We start from the raw sequence: 21,123 nt of genomic DNA, 5'->3' as shown, positions 1-21,123 counted from the left end.
ATGATTTTGCTTGAATTACAATTTTCATCTGAAACACTCTGTCACGAATCAGAAATTAAAAACATCATCACTCTAACTGGAAAGACCAAGCAGCATATCCTGAGATGATGCAGGTTGGACAGGGACGTGGAGAAGTCCTTATGACAATGGGGAAGGAACAGAGGCTCTCCAGCTTTCACAGGTACCAGTGATTTAAATTACACCCCTTTGCTCAATGCTCTTTGCTTGAGCTGGAGTTTGAGCCTTTTAGAGCAAAGTATGAGATGATTTATTAAAGGGTATCTTTTGCCTCCCAGTATCTTCTCTACAGACCTAGACAGCTTCTTAATTTGTATTAAGTTATATTATTATGTGTAAATGCAGTGCTTTACCCACCTGTTTCTCACAAACAAGTACCAAGTGTCCTGTCCTGCTGGTGAAAACTGAGACTGAACCTCTCCCAGGCAGCACAACTCTGTGCTACAAATGCAGAACAAGTTTTAAAAGACACTATTTAAATCAAAACCGAGACACGTGACAATTTAAGTAATTTTTGATTCAATTAATTCTCATAAGTAAGGAAGGAAAAACAAAAAGAGAGAGGAGGGTTCAAATACTGCCAGTAAGAGGAAAAGTCCATCCTACCAGTTTGCACATGGGAGAAGGATGTTCAGATTGGAAGATTGATGCACTGTGACTCATGTCCTTTGTGTCACCCCACGAGTCAGTGCATTCATCAGCTCCGTGCCACACCTTCAGCTTCCACTGCATGGAGATGCTCAGGGTGATCCTGCTGATCCTCTCTCCACACACCCATCCCTGCCTGCAATCCCTGCTGAAGCTCTGGGGCTCTCTGCTCACCCACAGAATATGGACAGCATAGGAAGGGAAGATAAGGGAGAGTTTATTTCAAGGTGTAAGTGAAATATTAAACAAAAATACTACTCATCTTTACAGTCTAGTGACAAGCTCCCCCCTCCCCACAAAAGCAGTGTGGGACCTGAGTTACAAACCACTCATCTTGACTGGTACCCCTAAGGAGACACCATATTTAGAGCCATTTATACTCACAGAGCTTTATTTGATTACCACGGTCAATCGATCAGTACCTGTTCGTCTCTCTGTGGAGTACAACAGCCTGTCAGGAAGTAGACAGCACACTCATTTTGCACTGTTAAACATGCTCACCTGTGGTTTCTAGTCATGCTCAATTTTATTTCCAGTCATGTTGAATTTTATTACCTGATCTTTTTTTCCTTATCAGTCAAGATAAAGATACTGTGTCATCAAGTGAGAGTCAATTTTCCGGAGAGAATTCTAGTTTTTCGTTACATTTTCAGGGTTCATATATAGCTAAAAAAACTGAATAGTTCAGCAAAAGACCAAAACATTTGGGCAAAATATTTCATGGGACTTAAAATTTAGGTGTTGAATGCTTGTGTTGTTGTTTACAACAGTCCATCTGGTCAGTCCAAGGTCATCATGGAACACCATGGCTGTGCACTCCCACCAGGGAACGAAAACCTCACAAGGAAATCAGTGGAGATGCAGCCTCACCAATTCTGAACCCACAGAAAAGAATGACAACAAAAACCATCCACAAAAAACATATTCAAAAGAATAATGTTTCTGTTGTCTCCAAAGCCCTGTTTTATATTCCTGGTCTAAAAGAGATTTTTGCATGAGCTGGAATTGTGCCCTGCCACACTCCCCATTTCCTGAGTCCCCAGGTGGCACACTGGAGCAGGGACCACTTTGTGATCCTACAAATTATATCCTAGTTATAAATAGCGTTAATTAAAGAATCAGAGTCATGGCATGCAACCAGGCATCGCTGATTACTCTGGTCCTGCATGGTCTGCTCAGAGCAAAAACTCCCCTGAATAATCCAGAGTTCAAATACAACCTCTACAAAGAGGTGCGTTTAAAAAACCCCACCAAGATGACGAGGTTTATGAGGATAGAAGCTGATAGTTTTTCTGTATGCAGGTAACTCCAAAAGGTCTATACTTAAAGAAACTAATAAGGAATGGCAAAAACCCCCTGTTTTGTCTATATTCTAACTCCCAGTCCTGCAAAGGCTTAGACTGATGGTTCACTTCTATAAGTGGGGCTTTTCAAATTGCTGCATTCTGCCCCAAATCCTGCAGGCAGCCGTTCCTGCTGGCAGATTTCCAGCAGCCCCCATGAAGGGAAGGGTCTGGGCTTTACCACTGACTGGTCAGCAGCAGAAGCTTGGGCCATATGAATGGGGCCCCCTCTGACAGCCTTATTAACACAAATGATTTTTGTTCTGCATGCCTGGGTAAGCCATGGGCACATGCTTGCAAGATCAAGGCCTCAGTCATTAATAACCTGGGCAATCACTTCACCTAAAGCCACACTCTGTCTGCACAGAAATCTTTCCGGGAATCTGGTAAAAAGATTGATGAAAATTAAACATCTACTTAGTGAAGCTGAAGTAACCAATATATGATTAATACTTTCCAATTATATTTCAGTACAGTACATTGCTGAGTTTGTTATTACCTGCACTCTTAACACTCCATCTGCAGTGTTAAATCCATCTGTTGCTGAAAATATGACTATATCTTCAAGGGTTTCTGAATCATCATGCTGGTACCTTTTAACATAATTATAATGAAGAGCGATATTCATTATCCAGCGGAAATTAGAAACCTATAAATATGAGGGGAGGGGGGCAAGGGAAGAGCTGAGGTCCAGCATTGCCCACTGTCCCAATTGATCATATTGGCTGCTCCCACCTGAGGTATTGCTCTGGGATCTGGATTTAGCACCACCAGTACCACTGGTTTCACTGATGTTTTGTTAACACCTCTCGTGGGGACCTGGTCCCTCAGCTTTATTCTGCCGAGTGAAGGTGGGCAAGAGAAGTGGCTTCATGGCTGGCATCCACATCAGGGTGTGGAGACAGCATAGACCTAAGAGCACGTCCCATGGCCAAAGCTTCTGGTTGGGCAGGATGTCAAACCTTGGGAATTGCTCACCTGTCTGAGGAGGAATGGCTGTGCTGAACCAGGTGTCCTCAGCACTGGGTTGTCACATGCTGAAATGGCAAGAGAAAAGTTCTGATTGTTCCTACCTTTGAGAAGGATCTAAAGCAGAGGGTGCTATCTCTAAATACTCAGTTAAATTGTCAGAATAAATATATCATATTTTTATGCATATATCTTAGATGTTAAAGAAACCCCCTCTTTAATAGAGCAGCAGCTGGTTTAAATGTGCCTGCAGGTAACAGAAGGCAAAGCTTATGCCACAGTCTTCCCTGAACTCTGCTCCCCTCCACTTCCCTCCCTCTGCCCTGTTAGGATTTGTCCTTCCAAAATCACAAGGCTCCTTTTTAAATTTTCAGACACCATTACACAGTTATGGACAAGATAGGCTTCACTTCCCCCCAAATCCCACAGCAGAGGGTCAATTTTTGAAACTCTGGGTAGTAACCAGCTATGGAGAATTTTACAGGAAGAACTCAAATAAACAAACTGATTTTAAAAGCCTTCAAACAAAACTCCTTCCACCTTGTCAAGTCCATACAGATAAATGAAACTGGAGAGAGGAGGTTTATTAATTATAAAAACTTTCAGTTCCTCGTGGGAGCATGAAGCAGTGTTTTCCTTTGCTGCATCCAGGGGGGACAGTATCAGGACCAGCCATTCCACCAGTGAACCTGCCTGCAGTTTGGGCTTGGAAGGGGTTCTCTGATGCTCAGCAGGTGTGTCTGTACTTTTGGAATAGGAGGGATCTCCCCCAGGTTCTGCCCTGCAGATTTAAAAGCTTGAACTGCATGTCAGCTGATCCAAAGGCTTTGCAAGTGCCTGTATTGGGTTTAACAGGACTGCCTGGAGTCTAACTCTGATGAAAACCTTGTACTGAAAGGGAAGCAGAGTCCAACTTGCAAGACTAAAATTTGATGAAAGAAGATTCAAAGTACCAAGTGAGATATTTGTGTCCTGCCACCATGAATCAAAGCAGTGAATAGAAAATAGCTTAACAATGTATTTCGTCCCACCCTACCACCGAGAATTTACAGCCCATGCCATCGAGGTAAACAGTAAGCAGCTAAGGGGCAGTTTATTTCATCTCTCTTAGCCTCCAGCTCCAGGGAGGATGAAAAACTTTCTAATCTGTCTGTCCCAGAAAGACTTTATGCTTCTACATCCCAGCACTGCCATCCTCCATCAGATAACAAGGATAACATGGGGTCCTTAGGAAACCACAGCCTGTCCACAGGGCATGAACTTAGGAAGAATGTTATCTCCTTCTTGGGAGAAATTCCTGTCACCTGGTGTGAGAGACGGACAAAAAAGACAAGAAGGACAAGGGTACCTGTCTATCCAAGGCCATTGAGTCAGAAGTGAAGCTGCTGTGCCTTCTCAGCAAGAGAGGACAGAGATGCTTTCCTCTGTGCCATCAGAAGCAGGAGATAAGTGGGGTATTACCCCACTGTGGTGATTTTTGAGGCTCATGGATTTCTGGAATCAATCTTTCTCCTATCTAAAAGAAATCCACAGGGTTAATAGCTAGAGGCACACAGCTAAAATGTGATTTTGAGAAAAACAAGAACAAGACGACATGGTACTTAAAAAGAAGAGAAAATGGGCTCGGAGTTTTAAAAATATCCTTCAGAAAAAAACATAGCAATTAAAACTACTGAGCTGACTGAAGAAGCTTCAGCATTGCTTTCCTTTTACCAAGCTTTTATTGCTATTCTTTGGAATATAATTGGTGATAATTTTCTACTTGGAGTCTGACACAAATCTTACAAGTTGCTAAAGGTACTTGAAAAAAAAAATACAAATAGGTTGTTTTATTTCTCTTCATAAACAATTTGCTGTTGGAAACAGTGAAGCCTCTTGAACGACTCCAAGACTTCAACAGCTTGCTATAATTTCTCAAATAATCCTTTCCTATGGTTGTATGTTCTTCACTACAAGTAACTCTCCTTTTCTACTTTCCCACTGTTGTGGGCAAATTGGTCTTAGGGCAGAGTTTAACTATTTAGCTGAAGAACATAGCCTTGAGCATTGTAAGCTTTACACAGCAGACTCAAAATTCACCCTCCACAAATATTCATTTAATACGGGCAGGAATTTTGCTGATCCCCTTAACCTACCTGGGATTTTAGTATTTGCTAAAACACTTAACAACGAATACATGCACACATACAAACCCCAGATGGAATAAATTTGATGACTAATTTGCATTTGCGGAGAAAATGCTTGCCTGGCTCCTACATTCCAAAACTATAGGAAGAAGTCAGGCAATAAATGTGTGGAACAATCTGCAGGGCTTATTATGCAGCACAGGAATTGACAAACCCGGATTTTTCAAGCAATGCCACAAAAAGATAGAAAGGTAGAAAACACTTCATTGAGTGAACTTTCTTGCCAGATGTGTCAAAGTGCTGGCAGGGAACAGAAACGCCAGCGGTGTGTACAGCTCACCATTTTCATTTTTTGTTGAATGAAATGAGATGTGGGGTTTGACTGCTTTGGCACAGCAACTGCCAAGCTCTTACTCTGCAGAGAGTCAGGAGTGAGCACAGCTCTTGTTGTCTGCCACAGGGAACCCAGGAGCTTGTGCAGGTCTTTGAAATATGATGCTTGTCCATTATCAAAAAGAAAGTGACTCACAATGCTGGAAAGCTCTGGAGTCCTCACTGGGCAGATTTCAGTGAAACACTAAGAAAATCACTGATTTTGGTCCTTTTTTGCAAGAATCATAGAGAAATTCTCAAATCTCTGCACTGATGGGGAGTGTTGTTCTCTGCAGTGAGGCTGCACTGTCTTTCAACAGTCAGAAATGGGATTGAGTAGGTGATGCTAGGCTTCTGCCCTTTTTCTACTTTTGTGCTCATTTGTTGTATTTTAACTTAAAAATTTAGATTCCAATAAGCATCATTTGTTCTCATGCCTCTTCCAGCACCTTTTTATGAAAGCAGAGCTTTAAAAAAGTTATAGTAATAATAATAATAATTGCAAATTACGTCAAAAGCTTTTCTTGTTTACCTGAAAGATGTCGGGTCCAAAGCAGCAGGACTTGTTTTGTTTGGTTGGTTTTTAGGCTACAAAAATTAGCTTCCACACACTGTAAAAATTTGTAAAAGGGAAAAAGAAATGTTAGATCTTTTCCCTATCACCTTATAAGGTGTAATTCAGCTTGACAGTTTCCTATACACGGGAGAAGTGAGAGAAACAAAGCATTAACAGCACACACGAGTTGATTGTCTGGAGATTTGGTCTCTGGAGAGCAGAGCTGACGCCTTGTGATGGTGCAAGTTTCTTTGACAAGTTGTGTGTAGTTGCAGGCTCCCTCTGGCTCATGTAACACGAGGAAACAGTCTTGAAGATGGCTGAAAAATGTGGAAATCCAGACTGATCCCACTCTGCTGGTACCAGCTCAGCTCTCAGCTCATCAATTCATAAAATTTCTCTTTCAAGTGTTGTTTTTTTCCAGTGTCTTGACATTTCTATTAATTTTCTGTATTTGTTTAAGTGTTGCAAGGAGCAAATTGAATCATCATACCTAAAGGAAAGGAAAGAAGAAAAATAAAAAGTCAATTGGTCTTTTTGCTTTCACCTGTTTTAATACTGGTGAAAATCCAGAGCAACTCTTGATTTTAATAAAGTAATTTGTGTAAAAGAGAAGCACTGTGTTATTACAGATGAACAGCTTCAGCCATCTCATTCCTGCACAATTTCTGACTATGCAATATATGTCTGCATGGCTTTCAAATGTTTTGAATGCTATGTCATCTTAAAAAAAAAAAAAAAGCCATACTTACTTGAGCATTAAAGATTAGGCTGTTCTTGACTATCAGATAAAATGAATTTAAGTGAGTCATGAAAAGACCTCTTCTTCAAAATGGTGACGGTAGACAAGGCTGTAGAAGAGATTGCTTTGCAAGCACATTGACACAGGGATATCTTGAAAATACAAGATCCATCACAGATCATTTTTGGCAGTCATCTGCTGTTTTTCTTTTCTCCTATTACTCCTCTATTAATTTTAGCCCCAGATAACCCCATCCATCACACCAGGGGAGCAATAGCACTTATGCATTTTCAGCCGTGTGGACAACTCAGTCCTGCACTCCCAAACATTCATCATTGAATCACAGGATCATTGAAAGGTCTTTAAGATCAGTTGGAAAAGGTCTTTAAGATCAAGTCCAACCATGAGCCCAGCACTGCCAAGCCCAGCACTGTTCACTCCACCACAGAGCAGTACCAGGGACTGTCACCTCCCCAGACTGCAGCACCTGCTTGGCCCATCTGCAATGGATTCCTTGATAACCTCCAGCACTCGTTGACTCAGTTGTTTTAGTGAGAGTATAAGAATCACTTGAATTAAACTCACAAAAAACCCATCAATACAGGTGTTTCAGGAAGAACCATCTTGCCTTTTTGCAAGCTTGAAGGTGACATTGCTCACCAGGTTGTCATCTGTTGGTGGGATGGCGATGGGACACCATTGCCTGAGGGGAAACCAGTGCCTAATGCTTTACCTTCCATCAAATATTCTTAAAACAGCCCAATCCTTGGCTGCGTCTCTCATTGTGCTGGAAATAGGCAACTGAATCCTCAATGTTTTCAAACTTGAGGCTTTTGCCTCCTGTTATATAAATGCAGAAAGAAAGTTACCATGTGGTCTTTCTATCAACACAAATTACCAATAACATTTTCAAATTTAAGCAGATGAGACACACGTCTTCTGTTCCCCGTGTAAAGGCTGGATCCGCTCAAAACCAACAGGAGCCTTTTCATTCACTTCAGTGAACTTTAGATCACGTTCCAAAGAAGTGACATGATTATTTTTTCACCCTGAAATATACATTGGGCTGTTCTTAGTAACAAGCCTGAACTCTGCAGACTCACTGCTGAAATTCCAAAAGATGTGAAAATCTTACAGTTTTTTTCAGAAGAATTTCTATTAATTTTTCTGGGACACATGCAAAAAAGTCAAACCTTTCCTAGACAGATTATGGGGGTAGGTCTAACAAGATAAACTGTGCTTATATTCTGTCAGTGTTGCATTGCATCTCATAGCCAAACTCAGATCTGACACAACACCTCACACTGGGGATCTTCCATCACCAGGAGCTGGGCATCATTCAGGTTATCATGGGCAGCAGTCTGAAGAGGATCAGAGAATCACAGAATCACCAAGGCTGGAAAAGACTTCCAAGGTCATCAAGTCTAACCATCAACCAAGTACCACCTTGTCAACTAAACCGTATCACAAATTGCCCTGAATCATCTGCTTGATTTTCCAACACTTCCACTTTTGGATGGTGACTCCACCGCTTCCCTGGGGAGCCAGTTCCAATGCTTAACCACTCATTCAGTGAAGAAATGTTTGTTAATATCCAGTCTAAACTCTCCCCTGGCACAACTGGAGGCCATTTGCCCCTGTCCTGTGCATCCTATGTAACAGAACGTGACCATCCTCCACAGCCCAGCCCTGTGATACACATGTATATAAAAACTGAAGGCTGATGATAAGGATTTGCATTGCTCTTCACAAACAGCTACATAGCAAAATCCAAGATTCCAAACCCTCTCTTGCATCCAGTTTAAGCAGCTGATTTGCAGAAGGGAGGTTTCATAATGTTTATTTGAGCCTGGAGGATCTATCCTCTTACCACACCAATAAATGTTGTGTGTAATACCACAACACTTTCCTGTACCGAGGGAACTCTCACAGCTCTCGTGTCTGCGGCAGGCAAAGAAAAGCAACAGCTTTCCCCCCTGAGCCAGCCTTCCTGCCGTGTGCCAGGTCTGCACGAGCACTGGGTCCTTCCAGAACAATATGTTAACCAGGAAATTGCACCTTTGGAGTGGAAACTTAATCCAAAACCAGAAAGAAACATGAAAATATGTACAAACAGCTCACCAACTGGTGGATTTAAAAACATATATGTATTTTTTTTTCATCTCTGCCTTTTCAATCCCCTTATTGTAAGCAGGAATAGATGCAAGATTGGGGTAACAGCAAAAGAGGAAAATTTCTAAAAACTAAAAGGCAGAAAAGAGAAAAGCAGCCAACTATTCCCCTTCTCTCTCCACCCAAACCCTTCTCAAAGTACATTCCCACTTAAAATTTAAGCAGAGGGTATATATTTTGATCAAAAATGCACTTTAAAAAAATACTGTTGTGTGTAGCACTACCTTTGGAGTACTCTTGGTAGGATAGATTTAATGTAAAACATTGATTCTCAGCAAAAGTCTGTAGGAGAAGTACGTGCACGTGAAATATCCACAGGATTTGTCTTATTCCAACACCATAAAAATCATCATTTTGTAACAGACTCACTGCCCAGCCACATTCTTTCAGACTGTGTAAGCAGGCTAAAAGACCTTGAGATCACAGTGCATCCTTCTGTTCTCACTCTGGGAGCTAAAATTCTCTTCACTTGTGGAAATGTTGCGAGATTTCATTTTGCAAGTCATCAAAGAGCACGGAGTGTCTTAAAATAAAAACCACAAAAAGAAGTCCAGAGACTGCCTTGTATTTAAAGGTTTTGCACATACAAGAGTCTCCAGACTTGAATTTTCCACATCCTAAAAGTTATTAGTGTATCTAAATTCCTTTCTGCGTAGAGGAGCTAAATGCAAAAACACTTGGAAAGATGGGCCTTTAAGTGAGAGCTGTAACTTCAGTGCTGCAGCTGGACAGAGCAGCAACACTGCAGGGACACGTGGGAACAAGCCAGGCACACTGTCATGTACCTCCAGAAATTCCAGGCATTTCAATTCTTAAAACTCTGTGACCAGTAAAGTGTTTGTCTTATCTAACCCTCAGAAGCCTTCAGAGTTTCTCCTTCAGCAGTCAGAAGGTTTGACTACTGCTAAGCAAACACAAGCACATCTCATTTGCAGTGAGATAAATCCCCAAGCAGAATTAGCACTAACAGAGAAGAACCAAGTCCAACGTATATTTTTAAAACACTCATCAAACTTCAAAGAGGCACAACTCCACTGTCCCAAAGGTACCTGCACAGATGTATTAACATGCACTCAAAAGCACTGTGAGCTCACACACTGAAGCAAGACCGTATATAACCCTTCCAACGCATGTTCCACCCAACCTTGGGAGCTTCGGCCTTCACACTTCTTTTTGAAAAATGGGCTGCAACAGGAGAACTGCTCATGAGCACATTATCAGTTGCTTGAAACTCAGCCTAACAAAACAAGCAAAACAAACACTCCCTGAAAGATTAATGCAGCATTTGCTGACTGGCAAGCTTGCTTTGGATGTAGTACAGCAGTGCTGACTGCAGACAGCCAGGCTCCATTACTTCATAGACCTGTCTCGCAGCAGGAGACACATGGGGTGGCAGGTACCAATTCTCAGATCACAGAGATCCTGCTGACTGAAGGATGTCATGGGCTGTGCACAGCTCTCCAAATGGGTGAAACATCCCTGCAGCAATGTACAATGTTACTTTTTCCCAAGATTTCTGCATCTTCAGCATCTTGAGCCATGGCCGTCAGTGTGCAAGGATGAGCTGCTGAGCTTCTGAGATGAACATAGACACGAATGCAGCTTCACATCGTGTTTGTAGTATGTCCCTTTATCAGGACATAAGTCCAAACATGTTCTGTTTACAAATAAGAAAGCCCAGTGAATCTTTGTACCCATATTAGCAAGGGCTAGGGAATTCCCAAAGGCAGGCAAGTGTACACGCATGGGTGTGTGTATATATAGACATCAAGCAACTCTTGGATGCATCAACAAGTTACTGGGATAATGCTAGAGAATTAACAGTTAAACACAACAATTATCTTCTAAGCTTTGCCTCAGACAGTCAATAATCTTGTCCCAGTTAATGCAGCTGGCAAAATTCCCATTCAAAAGGGCAGGATTCTCCATTAGCCTCTTGAACAACTGCACAGAGACAGGTGATACACAGGTTAGCATAGATGCACGGAGCAATACAGTCGTGGATTTCCCAGATTTTGGCACTTGTTTTTTATTAGTTATGTCAGTTAAGTGTAGGAAGGCATGGCGTGGATGATAAGCCCTGGAAAACTCCAAAAGTCCAGTTTGCGCTCTTTAATCCGGACAACAGGAATTCTGACTGGGAATGAGGTATACACTCTCCACAGGGAAAAAGCCACAGGGTTTTCAAATTCACAATTACAATTTGTAATTGTGGCCATAGGTACTTCTGATGAAGTCCCAGCTAGACAAAAAACACTGTTAGCAAGCTACCCCTCTTCTACTTTTTATAAACAAAATTAATTCAATTCAGACAGGTAATCACAGGTACTTTTTTAGCTAAAAATGGACAGGGGTTATGATAGACCACTATTTCCTTCCTATGTCATTTATTCATGGCAAGGCATCGAAAGATATGAGGTGTCCAGGTACCGGGAAGCCACAACTTTCTTTTCTTTCAAAATCTGTTAAGCTCTTTCACATCAGTTTTTCTTGTTTTACCACTGTTTTGTAAAAAACCTTCAAGATGCAAAACAAAGCTATATGAGTTGCAAGCTAAGACAAATCCTCATTAAAAATCTAGGGAATGTTTCTACAACAAACGCTTTGAAATCCGAACTTAAGCTTATCCCAACACTGCTTGTTTTCAAATTTTTCCTTCTACTTGCATTTTTTCAGATATTCAGGTAGATGCCCCTTCTCCCCTGCCACCACTTGACCGAAAGCAGGGAGCAGTGTCTCCAAAGCCATGCTCCATGCAGGCAGACTGTACCGTAAATGGAGGCTGAGATCCTTCTGCCAGCTCTGTCAGATGTGCCAAGCAACTCGTGGAATTCCAGAGGCATTTGTCCAACAGGAGGAATACTTGACTCCAGCTTCCTGATCTGTACCTGAGGAACAAGTATGTCTATGATAGTCTCCAGTTCAGCAGACCTGAAAGCAGAGGATTTATTACACACAAGATCAAGAAGCCTCTCCTTTGATCATTTATACAGCAGTCTGTGAATGAAGGCATTCAGAGCCCAGCTCCAGCACACTCTGAAATATTCATGGACACAGCCAAGAACAATAACCAAGTGTTGGTTGGAGAGCAGATCCTCTGCTGGGGGATATCATACGGCAACTTTGTTGGCTTTGGTGGGGAAACAACAGTTTACACAAGCTAAAAATGTAACCTTTTTGCACATGGAGCTCTTCTTTGTAAACCGTGCTTGGATACACATCTGTGAGCCAGATAATAAACACTTCAGATAAATCACTGGAAGGTTTAGAGAGTGTGGTGTCTCAGACTTTCAGTTGTAGAGAAGACGCCAGGAGTCAGCACTGATTACACCTCAGTAGCAACTAACCATTATAAATATCAAAGTTACACTCATTTGGAACATTTCTTGGAGCTTTCTGTTGTGTTTCTGAAGAGCTCTCTTCAGACCTCTGCATCTTTTATTCTGTGATACTTACATACTTACACCCCATCCTTGAGTAGGGCTGGATATCCCACTGAGGCTTGAAACATCAAAAAAAGGACTGCTGGAATATTTCTTTCTCCCGTAAATCAGAGAGCTTCATGGTGCCCACTGTAAGTTTTCCCTATGGGCCAACCCCTCATTCAGCCATGGCCTGTTCCAGAACTGGGGCAGCACCTGCAAGTTATTGTCACCTTGAAAGGAATCATTCACACAGCCCAAGAAATTGGGGTTTTAAGGTGTAGGGAAGTCCCAGTCAGCTACCCAAAGGCATCAACATTTGTCAAGAAGTTTTCTTTGGTACTTGGCTGAGGTGTAGTTTCAAAGTGATCTTCTGTAAGAGTTATCACAGCTCTTGATTAACAGCTGAGATTTTTCAGAAGGACATAAAAACTGAAGTGGTGGACAACTTCCAGCAGAGGTGAGCTTTGGAAAACCCTAGGTAGCAAAAAAGGCAAGGACAATAATCACCTCCAACTCAGTATTAAAACAAAAAAGAAGGCACTCCCTTAAAATTTAAATCACATTATCACAACTGAGTTCCCACCTCTAAGTTCTCAGACTCACACTACTTTCTTCCAAAAACTGGTCAGCCATTGTCAGTATTCTTAACTTCTTAGTGGCAATCAAACTTTTTGCTAAGATAAATACTAAGAAGCTGGTAAAGGGAAAAACCATCATTATTTTACCAGCCAAATCCAACAGTGTTGACTCAAGAGGCACCTGAAATTTTACTTACATAAGTACTGCAGGCTTGAGCTCATGCTAGGGCAATCTCAACAACATTTTAAGCTTTAGTAGAATAACCTTGTTCAATCATTAAGACAGCAATAATTTAAGATAGGAAATAAAGAGGAAAAAATTGCCTTTGCACCACAAGTTATTCTATTAAGGACTGGAATATTAATTTTATTGGGTACATGAAACCCTGTGCAACCATGGAAACCATTGCATAGGATCCATTCAGCCTCCAAAGCTGAGCTGGGGCCTATGGTTGCTATGAGAGGATATAGCACACACCCCTCAGCAGTTCTGGTTAGAAAGTTCTATTGTGTGTTTGTCTACACTTCATCTCAGCATAAAGCTATTTGTGGAACCGAGGTTAAGGAGAGGTTTCTGAATTCTGAAAACATACCTTTCAGATTAATTTAGGAAATCAGATGCTCTTTCACAACAGTTTGGGGCTTATTTGTGACAATTTAACTGATATCTTCCCTTGTTCTGAAAAGATAAAAAAAGGATATCGTGAATTTGACTTGGAGAAGTTAGGGATTAATTTATATTCCAGGAGCATATAAGTATCCTTTTCAAGCTCATCCTCGGACCAGACATCCTACAGACAGCCTGCAGGAGTTGGTGGTAAAGAAACATGCCCCTGGATTATGGGGTTTTTTAAAAACTTAATTGCAAAATTTTAAGGAAATATGTAAGTGGAAATCTTCTGAAACACAATAAACTGAAAAGGTAGCTATCATTTAATCTATTATCTTTTCTAATTGCAAGAGCAATTATACTAGGAACAATAACACGGCAAATAAAACCATCTTGATGTACAATAATAAAGCCTGAAAATCAAACAGAAGTTTTCTGAAAGGTTTATGAACTCTCAGTTCAGAGAATGACATCTGTAGCAGGGTGGGTTGGGAAAAACTTTCCCTGTGAAAAACGTGGAACTCACGGAAACCAACGGCACACTTTTGTTTAAAGTGACTTATTAAACCTTCAGAGCAGGTGACGATCTCTGCACCAGCTCCTCTGACAGCAGCTCCCCCCACACCAATTTTCCATGCTCAAGGCACTGTCCTCAAACCACCTCTTTCCTCTCAGCATCAGAACAATCCCCTGCCCGAACCATTCATTTTCCAACTTTCTGTGTCACTGTCTCATTTAAAACAACTTTTCCTACCTTGCAGGACCCACTCTCTCTGGGAAGATCGAGCCGTAGTTTGGTCTCCGTAACGAACACCATCTGTCCCCACTCCATGCTGATGCCTCTGTTCCCCAAGACAAATTTTGCTGCTTCTACATATGCAAGATGCACCAGAAATACCAGAATATCCAACTTGAGAAAACTGAGCAGAGCTTCGATCTTCTGAGTCCAGGTGCCTCCTTTAGTGTGGTTGAAGTTTTGAGCGGATGACAGGCTAACGCTTCAGTGCTTGTTTCTGGGAGTAACAGTCAAGAGCAGCCTTTCTACTCAAGAAAGGCTTGGAATTGCTTCCAGCTTTACCACTATCAGAAGGAGTTTTGATTCCTGTTTCATTTTAAAGTCTATAAAAAAGCGACCCAGTTTCCTCCAAGCTGTCGTGGGCACATCTTGCTTGGTGTCACTCAGCGGCCCGGTGGCCACGGCTGAGCAGCTCACAGGTGTTGCAGGTGTTGGATGGGTGTAGGTCAGTAGTTCACCTGAGGAGCGTTCAGCAGATGGAGACAGCTCCCCTGGCACTCAGACAGGCTGAGGAACACACTCCAGAGAAATACTCTACAGTAACATCGGAGAAGGCAGAAGCTCTTTACCTGAAGGTGTTCAAAACCATGCCCTCAGCACCAAAAATATTTATTCAGTTGTGGCAGTAACCAAAAATCACAGATCCCTGTAAATTCTTTACTTACATAGCAGATGGCAGAGCACTCTCCTTCCCTTGCTTTTGTTTAGTGGACCATTATTTTGGAAGACACAGCTCCATGCTCCAAGGACAGTTTCCTGCTCTGTGCGAGACTCATGTGTCCTGCACAAGAGGCCAAAGTGTTCAAATCTTCTTTGCATCAGAAAGGGCTTTATGTCAAGCCTGGTTCACAGAGAATGGTGCCACATCCATGGAGGATGTCACATCTCCTTAGGAAAGTTGTTCTCTGAAATTCCTCAGTGTCTCCTTTTTCATGTATGATTTTTCCAAGTGTGATTGTAACACCTGCATCCTACTCCTGCCTCACACTTTGCTCTCATCAAGTGAAGCTATTAGTGCTTAAATGCTTTCATAAAAGTACTTTTGGAAAAGCCTACATGAGAAGTACCAGGCAAATGCTCAGCTCTTGATTTACAAAGGGTAGCAAATCCCTCAGCCTGAACATTTGCATTTAATTTACAAAATAAATGTTCTTAGGAAAAGGAGAAGCTGTGACTGTGCACAGGAGGCAGCAGGGAGAGGGTCAGGGTTGGTGCCCTGGTCCAAACACCAGTACAATCATGAACCATTGGAGAGACCAGGGGCCCTATTTTGGGCACATCTCTGTTGTTATCTCCAAGGATCCAGATTAAAGGGCTGCCAGGAATAGGGCTGCCAGGAATTATGAATCCAGCCATCCACTATTAGTTTATCAGATGTCTTATCTTTGGGATAATGCACACTGGAATCCTCACTTTAAGCCAAACACAGAACCTGACAGTTGTCTCCTGCATGGCAAGGAGCACCAAGGATCACTCTGCCCATTCAGGATTAGCCTTATTTCAGAGACAGCTCAGAAGATTCTCTTTGCAGCATGTTTGCAGCTATAGCCTTAAGGTTTCAGAATGTGAATTACTGTGGTGACACAATGAGGCAGAGGGAAATGGCATTGACCTGCAAGCTACTGTTTGTGTGTTAACCCATTCCAACCCACAGCCATGGGCATTTCTCATGGCTGAAAGCACATTGTACAGGTCATTAGGTGCCCTGCTTTAAGTAACTCTTTGGAATTTTGGCCCATTGAGACCTACAAGGGAAAATACTCTAAAGGAGTAAAAACCACCAACATAAAATTTAAACCAAGACCTATTTTTAATATTCGAGTATTTTTAGTAATAGAGCCTTTCTCTTACTTTCTACCCAAACCATGTTTCATACAAAACTGAGTAGCTCTCACAAACTGCACTTATCTATCAAGAAATTGAGAGAGAAGCTGCCATGTTTAGAGGAAGGACAAAGCTTAGCACTTCTACATTAGTGCTTAAGCAATATCAGAATCTCTCTTGGCTTTCTGATTTACCCACTAAAATTCAGCAGACTTCCTCACAGCAGTAAGTAAATCTCCATTCTGGATGGCAACATCACCACTCTGCTGAAGTCAAAGTAACTTTTCCCTATGAGATACAAGCTGAAAGAGGATTTAATCTGTTTCCAGCATTAGGCTTTTGCACCCAATTGGGATTTGGCTGTGAATTTATATTTTAAAGTCTAAGATCTAATACTCTTGGAAATCATGCATGTTCCAAACTTCCAATCAGTGTGTAGGGATGGCAATTATTATATCTGGCCTAGGTTCAGGTGCTCCAAACTCTTGTCCCTACTATGCCCTATACATATCCATAGGCCCTCAGAGTTATGTAGGCAATATGGAATATTAGTGAAAGTAACTTAGAATTTAGGCCAACACAATCTTGGCCTATAGAGCATCTTATAAATGTGATATCTTTATGTGTGATAGATTGATGTAATATATAAAACACATTAGCTCTTACTGTATTTAATAAATGCTGAGAGCTAGCAATATCAGGATAGATTTATGATTTCCCCATCCCTTGTTTTACTAGTGATAATCAAAAAAGACTACTTGATTTAGACCATTTAGCTGACTTTTTTGTTATTTTGTAGTTAAGGTATATATTAGTATATTCTTCCTTACTTTTAACAAAATTGTATAGGTGCAGACTCACACACAAATCAAAATTTGCCTGACTGTTTATTGCATCTTTTTAGGAACATGTTGGTATATCTCTATTCTGGAGAACATTTCACAGTTCAGTGATGGAAAATAGTTTGCACTTCATTTGTGCATGTACTAATTTTAGATTAAGCAGGACCACATAAATCCTGCTGAAAAATGATGCAATTAAGCCAGACCTATTTGTAAAAAGGACAACATGTGGCTGTAATTATAATGGCAAAGCATTCGGTATCACATTGACTTATTAGTGCACTAAGAGGAGTTTGTGCAACACGCTGAGTAAGTCTTTACAGGAATAAATCTTAATATTCCCCCAAAAGCCATTAAAAACAATCCTCTGTTGCATTTCTGATCAACTTCCAGGGTGATTTGTTTTTCCAAAATGGTCACTTTTGCTGTAAGAGTTGCAGTCAATGTGCGCTGCGTATGCTGCTGTGGTGGGAGTACCTGTAGTTGCTCCATTCAATTTCTTTCAGAGCAAAACTCTTGCCCAAGAGTGACTGGATGACTGGCATATGCACTAAAGCTCTCAAGTCTATCTGTTTAGGTGACCAGTAATCTGTAAAGATTTATAGAGCTTATACTTCACAATGCTGTTGCAGTTTAAATGAGGATTTCAGTTCCTCAGCCCATTTCTAAACCCTTGGCAGCCCCCAAGAGCAATCAGTGCCTTCACCAACACAATCTGTGATAAGGACTGGCTATACACTCCTTGTCCTTATCCATGACCACAAAGGATATGTCCATTATGATGCCAAGGAAGGGAACAAGCTAAGTTTAGGACCATTTTTAGCTGTTTAGAGCCAAATTCAATTTGCCATCTGTACTTCCGCAGGAGAAATCAGGACAGTTGTGCAAGCACCCCTCCTTCCTGCTGCCCACAGGTCACACTGTCCCTTGTGGTGACATATACGGGAAGGATTTTGTGCTCTTGAGACATACCTGTCAGGGCAAGCAGGACAGAAGAAGTGTCCTAGGCCATCCCATCCAGGGCATTCCCTGGGACAGGGACCAGCAGTGATGCAAATTTCTAATTCTCACATTCAGCAAAATCCCCTGCAAGCTCAGATCCACAAAGTGGGGACTGAAAGTGAGTTTGGGCTCAAATACAGGCTCAGGTCCCCATCTGAAGTGCAATACACACATACCAAAACCCCTGTGAAGGGCTTTTCAGACACTGGTCCTTCTATCACCTCCTCCACATTCAAATATTCATGTGTGGTGGGTGTAGAAGGAGCTATGAGAATCTCAGGACCCAATGCCACCAGGCTGGCCAGCAATGGGAAGGCTCTTTCTAACCCAGTCATGAAAGTCTGGAAGCCACATGCAAGAAGGATTTAATTTATTGTTAACATTTCTTTCTCAAATTCTTCTTAAGGACGCCATGGATGATAATCTGCGAGAATGATACAGCTTTGCCAATCACATGTGAAGCCTTTAAAGGTAAAAACAAAATCAGTGTAAATATTTTTTTACTTCCAATCCCCAGTCTTTCTGATTTGCTGCTTTATTCTTCAACATAACAGGAAAAGCTTATTTTCATAGTTGCATGCCTTGCCCTGAAGTAGATCAGAAAGCCCATCTCATCTCCAAAGGGCTCATTTCCTTCAGAATTAAGACACTGAGTCAGTTGTTTCTTCAGTTTCAGTGACCTTTCTTCCCCTGCTAGCTGGGGGGCTCGGTTCTTTCACAGGAGAACATGTAATATAAACATAATCAGCCCTTTCACATCATGGAACTCTTTGCTTCAGCAGGAGATTCCTTACTCTGATATAATTTTTTTCTGATATGCTCCAGCTAAAGTGAGATCCATACGAAGGAAAAAAATATGAAGGGACCTTAAATGCTAACATCCATTGAAACATCACTAAAAGTGCACCTGTGTCTTGTCATTTCAAAATTAATATAAGGCAAGTTATGTGATCCCTTTTGGTAATTAATTCAGCCCTCTCGGATTCCCCTTTCCCCTCATGTTCATTAGCACAGAAAATCCTCATGCAGACAAACAGACAAAATAGCCACAGGATTCCTGTGTGGAGCAAAGCACTTGCAGGAGGAGGAGGGGGCAAAGCTCTTCCTTGGTGATTAAAACACCTGAGTGCCTGAAGGGTTCAGGTGTGGGGAAGATGTTGCCGAAGTGATGCAAGCCTTTAAAAATGCCATCACAATTTGCCTGGAAATTCAAAATCCTCATTAGTTGTATGAATAATTTATCAGCTGCTCCACCAGGCAGGGAAGGGACACTCGTGTTGTGTACTCAACTAGCAATGAGGTTGGTTACCAGAAGCAAGAAGTTTCTGAGAAATGGAAATTCGCTCACAAAGTGTGGTCGTTCCTTGCCAGAACTTTTACAAAGATATCATAAAGAGACCAGTCACAGAGGCACAGGGTACCCCTTCCAAACTTCTCAAAGTAGTTAATGCACTTTAAAGAATTGCACTGAATTTAATCCACCTCTTATTTGGTTTAAATAACAGGTATGGTGTATGCAGACTTTAAAAAAAAAAGTTTAAAAAATCCAGTATTAGCAGTTAAACATTCTCAAAAAAGTATTTTAAATTAACTTGAGGAAGTTTGAAAGTACTGTAAGGAATAAATGTTGCTTTTAATCTTCCAAAGCCCAAACTGTAGAATTCCTGTTATCTGCTCCTGCCAAGTGTAAGAAGCGCACAGGTCTTTAGGCATCCAGCAGCGTTTCTTGGAAGGGCAATGAAAGAGGGAATGGCAAAAGCCTGCCAAAAGGAGAATCAAAGCCATACCTGCAAGCTGCAGTACAGTTCTAGGAATCCCTTCTGACTTTTCCTTTTCATGTGTTTGAAACTGAAACTTTTCAAAACGCTGGCATGGTTCCTTAATTTTTACTTCTGAAAAACCTAAACATCTTGGAGGGTTGGGGGAGAGGAAGAAAAAGGAAGGGGAGATGGGGTTAACAACAAAAAAAAAAAAGGGGAAGAAAAAGGGAAGAAGTCGCATTAAATGCAACTGCATTGTCCCAAAGCAGTCTCTTCAGAGGAAAGGAGCCCTAAAATGCAGGAAATCTGTCTAACCCTCTAACTATTCCCACTCAAACTGCCCCGAAGTCACAGATGTTACTGATTCAGTTAGATAGCAATTCCAAGCTCCCAAAACAGATTCCAAGTGAGAAAATAGGAAAAGTCCTTGGTTGCTATTAGATACGCATTCTGAAGTAAAAAGAAGTATGAGCAGGGAGGAATTTGTGGCCTGGATTAGAGGTTCCACAGTAATTAAAGAGCAATGACAAATGGAGTCTGGGGTGACCTATTGAACAGGAAGCCACAGGGTTGGGAGCTCAGGCTGCAGAGAAAATTCTTAGGGAAATGTGTCAGGGATTTTTCCTGCTGTGATTTACAGACATGTTTAACAGGAATGAAGCCCATACAGGTCTCTGCAAATGTAACGAGGGCCTACAGAGATTAGATGAAAAAGTGGAGAATTTAGCAGGACATGCTAAAAGCCTTGTAAATGATGTATTTAACTGTGCAATTAAATTCTATGTCGGGGTAATAATTTATGGCATCGTTACTAAAAAGCTGGAGGAAAGTTATCTTTTCTTAGGAGACCGAGGACATATCCCTCCAATGTGCCCAGCAGCCTTCAAAACTTTAACAACTGCATTAGCAACGTGGGAAGGAAAAAAGGCACTGCCTATAACCTGTGAGAATGACAGTAAAAATAAATAGAACTCTTAAGTCCTGCCACTGAGGGCTTCAAATGAGGGAATGAGCAGATCCCCAGGTGAGTCATGCACCAGGTAATGAAAAGTCTTCTTGTCCTGGCCATCAGAAGTTCTCCCCACCCCACACTGCTCACCTGCAGGGAGCACGTAGTTGAAAGGGAGATGCTAAACAAGGCCAGGCAGAAGTGGGGTTGAAAGAGATGACGACAAAATCTGGGATCCTGGCATCCCAGTCCTGGGTTACACAGGGCTTGGGCTGGTGCTGGCTGGGCAGCAGGACCTGAGTAGTAGTGACCCCATCCCGTCCCTCCAGCTCCTCCTGTCTCTGCTACGCTCCCCCCCCCTGCCAGGGAATTACTGAACTCCCCTTTTGGG

At 41.8% G+C, this 21,123-nt stretch overlaps 2 long non-coding RNA genes across 3 annotated transcripts; both read right to left on the bottom strand.

The window, feature by feature from the left end:
- Positions 1 to 329: 329 nt before the first annotated feature.
- LOC104695150 lies at positions 330 to 6,580 on the bottom strand. The gene is made up of 5 exons (XR_752808.3): positions 6,009 to 6,580; positions 4,327 to 4,494; positions 2,988 to 3,046; positions 2,509 to 2,602; positions 330 to 1,117 (listed from the first exon to the last, which is right to left on the bottom strand). It is a non-coding gene; the product is annotated as an uncharacterized LOC104695150 (long non-coding RNA).
- A 2,585-nt stretch (positions 6,581 to 9,165) lies between these two features.
- LOC104695149 lies at positions 9,166 to 20,202 on the bottom strand. Of its 2 annotated transcripts, none has more exons than XR_002047559.1 (3): positions 19,811 to 20,202; positions 13,543 to 13,628; positions 9,166 to 12,845 (listed from the first exon to the last, which is right to left on the bottom strand). It is a non-coding gene; the product is annotated as an uncharacterized LOC104695149 (long non-coding RNA). The 2 variants fall into 2 exon arrangements; XR_752807.2 differs by lacking the exon at positions 19,811 to 20,202 and adding an exon at positions 14,314 to 14,603.
- Positions 20,203 to 21,123: the final 921 nt, after the last annotated feature.

The sequence above is a fragment of the Corvus cornix genome, chromosome 8, assembly GCF_000738735.6.
Source record: "Corvus cornix cornix isolate S_Up_H32 chromosome 8, ASM73873v5, whole genome shotgun sequence".
Taxonomy (NCBI): Eukaryota; Metazoa; Chordata; class Aves; order Passeriformes; family Corvidae; genus Corvus; species Corvus cornix.
The sequence above is the reverse complement of the archived record's forward strand: the minus strand, read 5'-3'. Positions and strand labels throughout refer to the sequence as shown.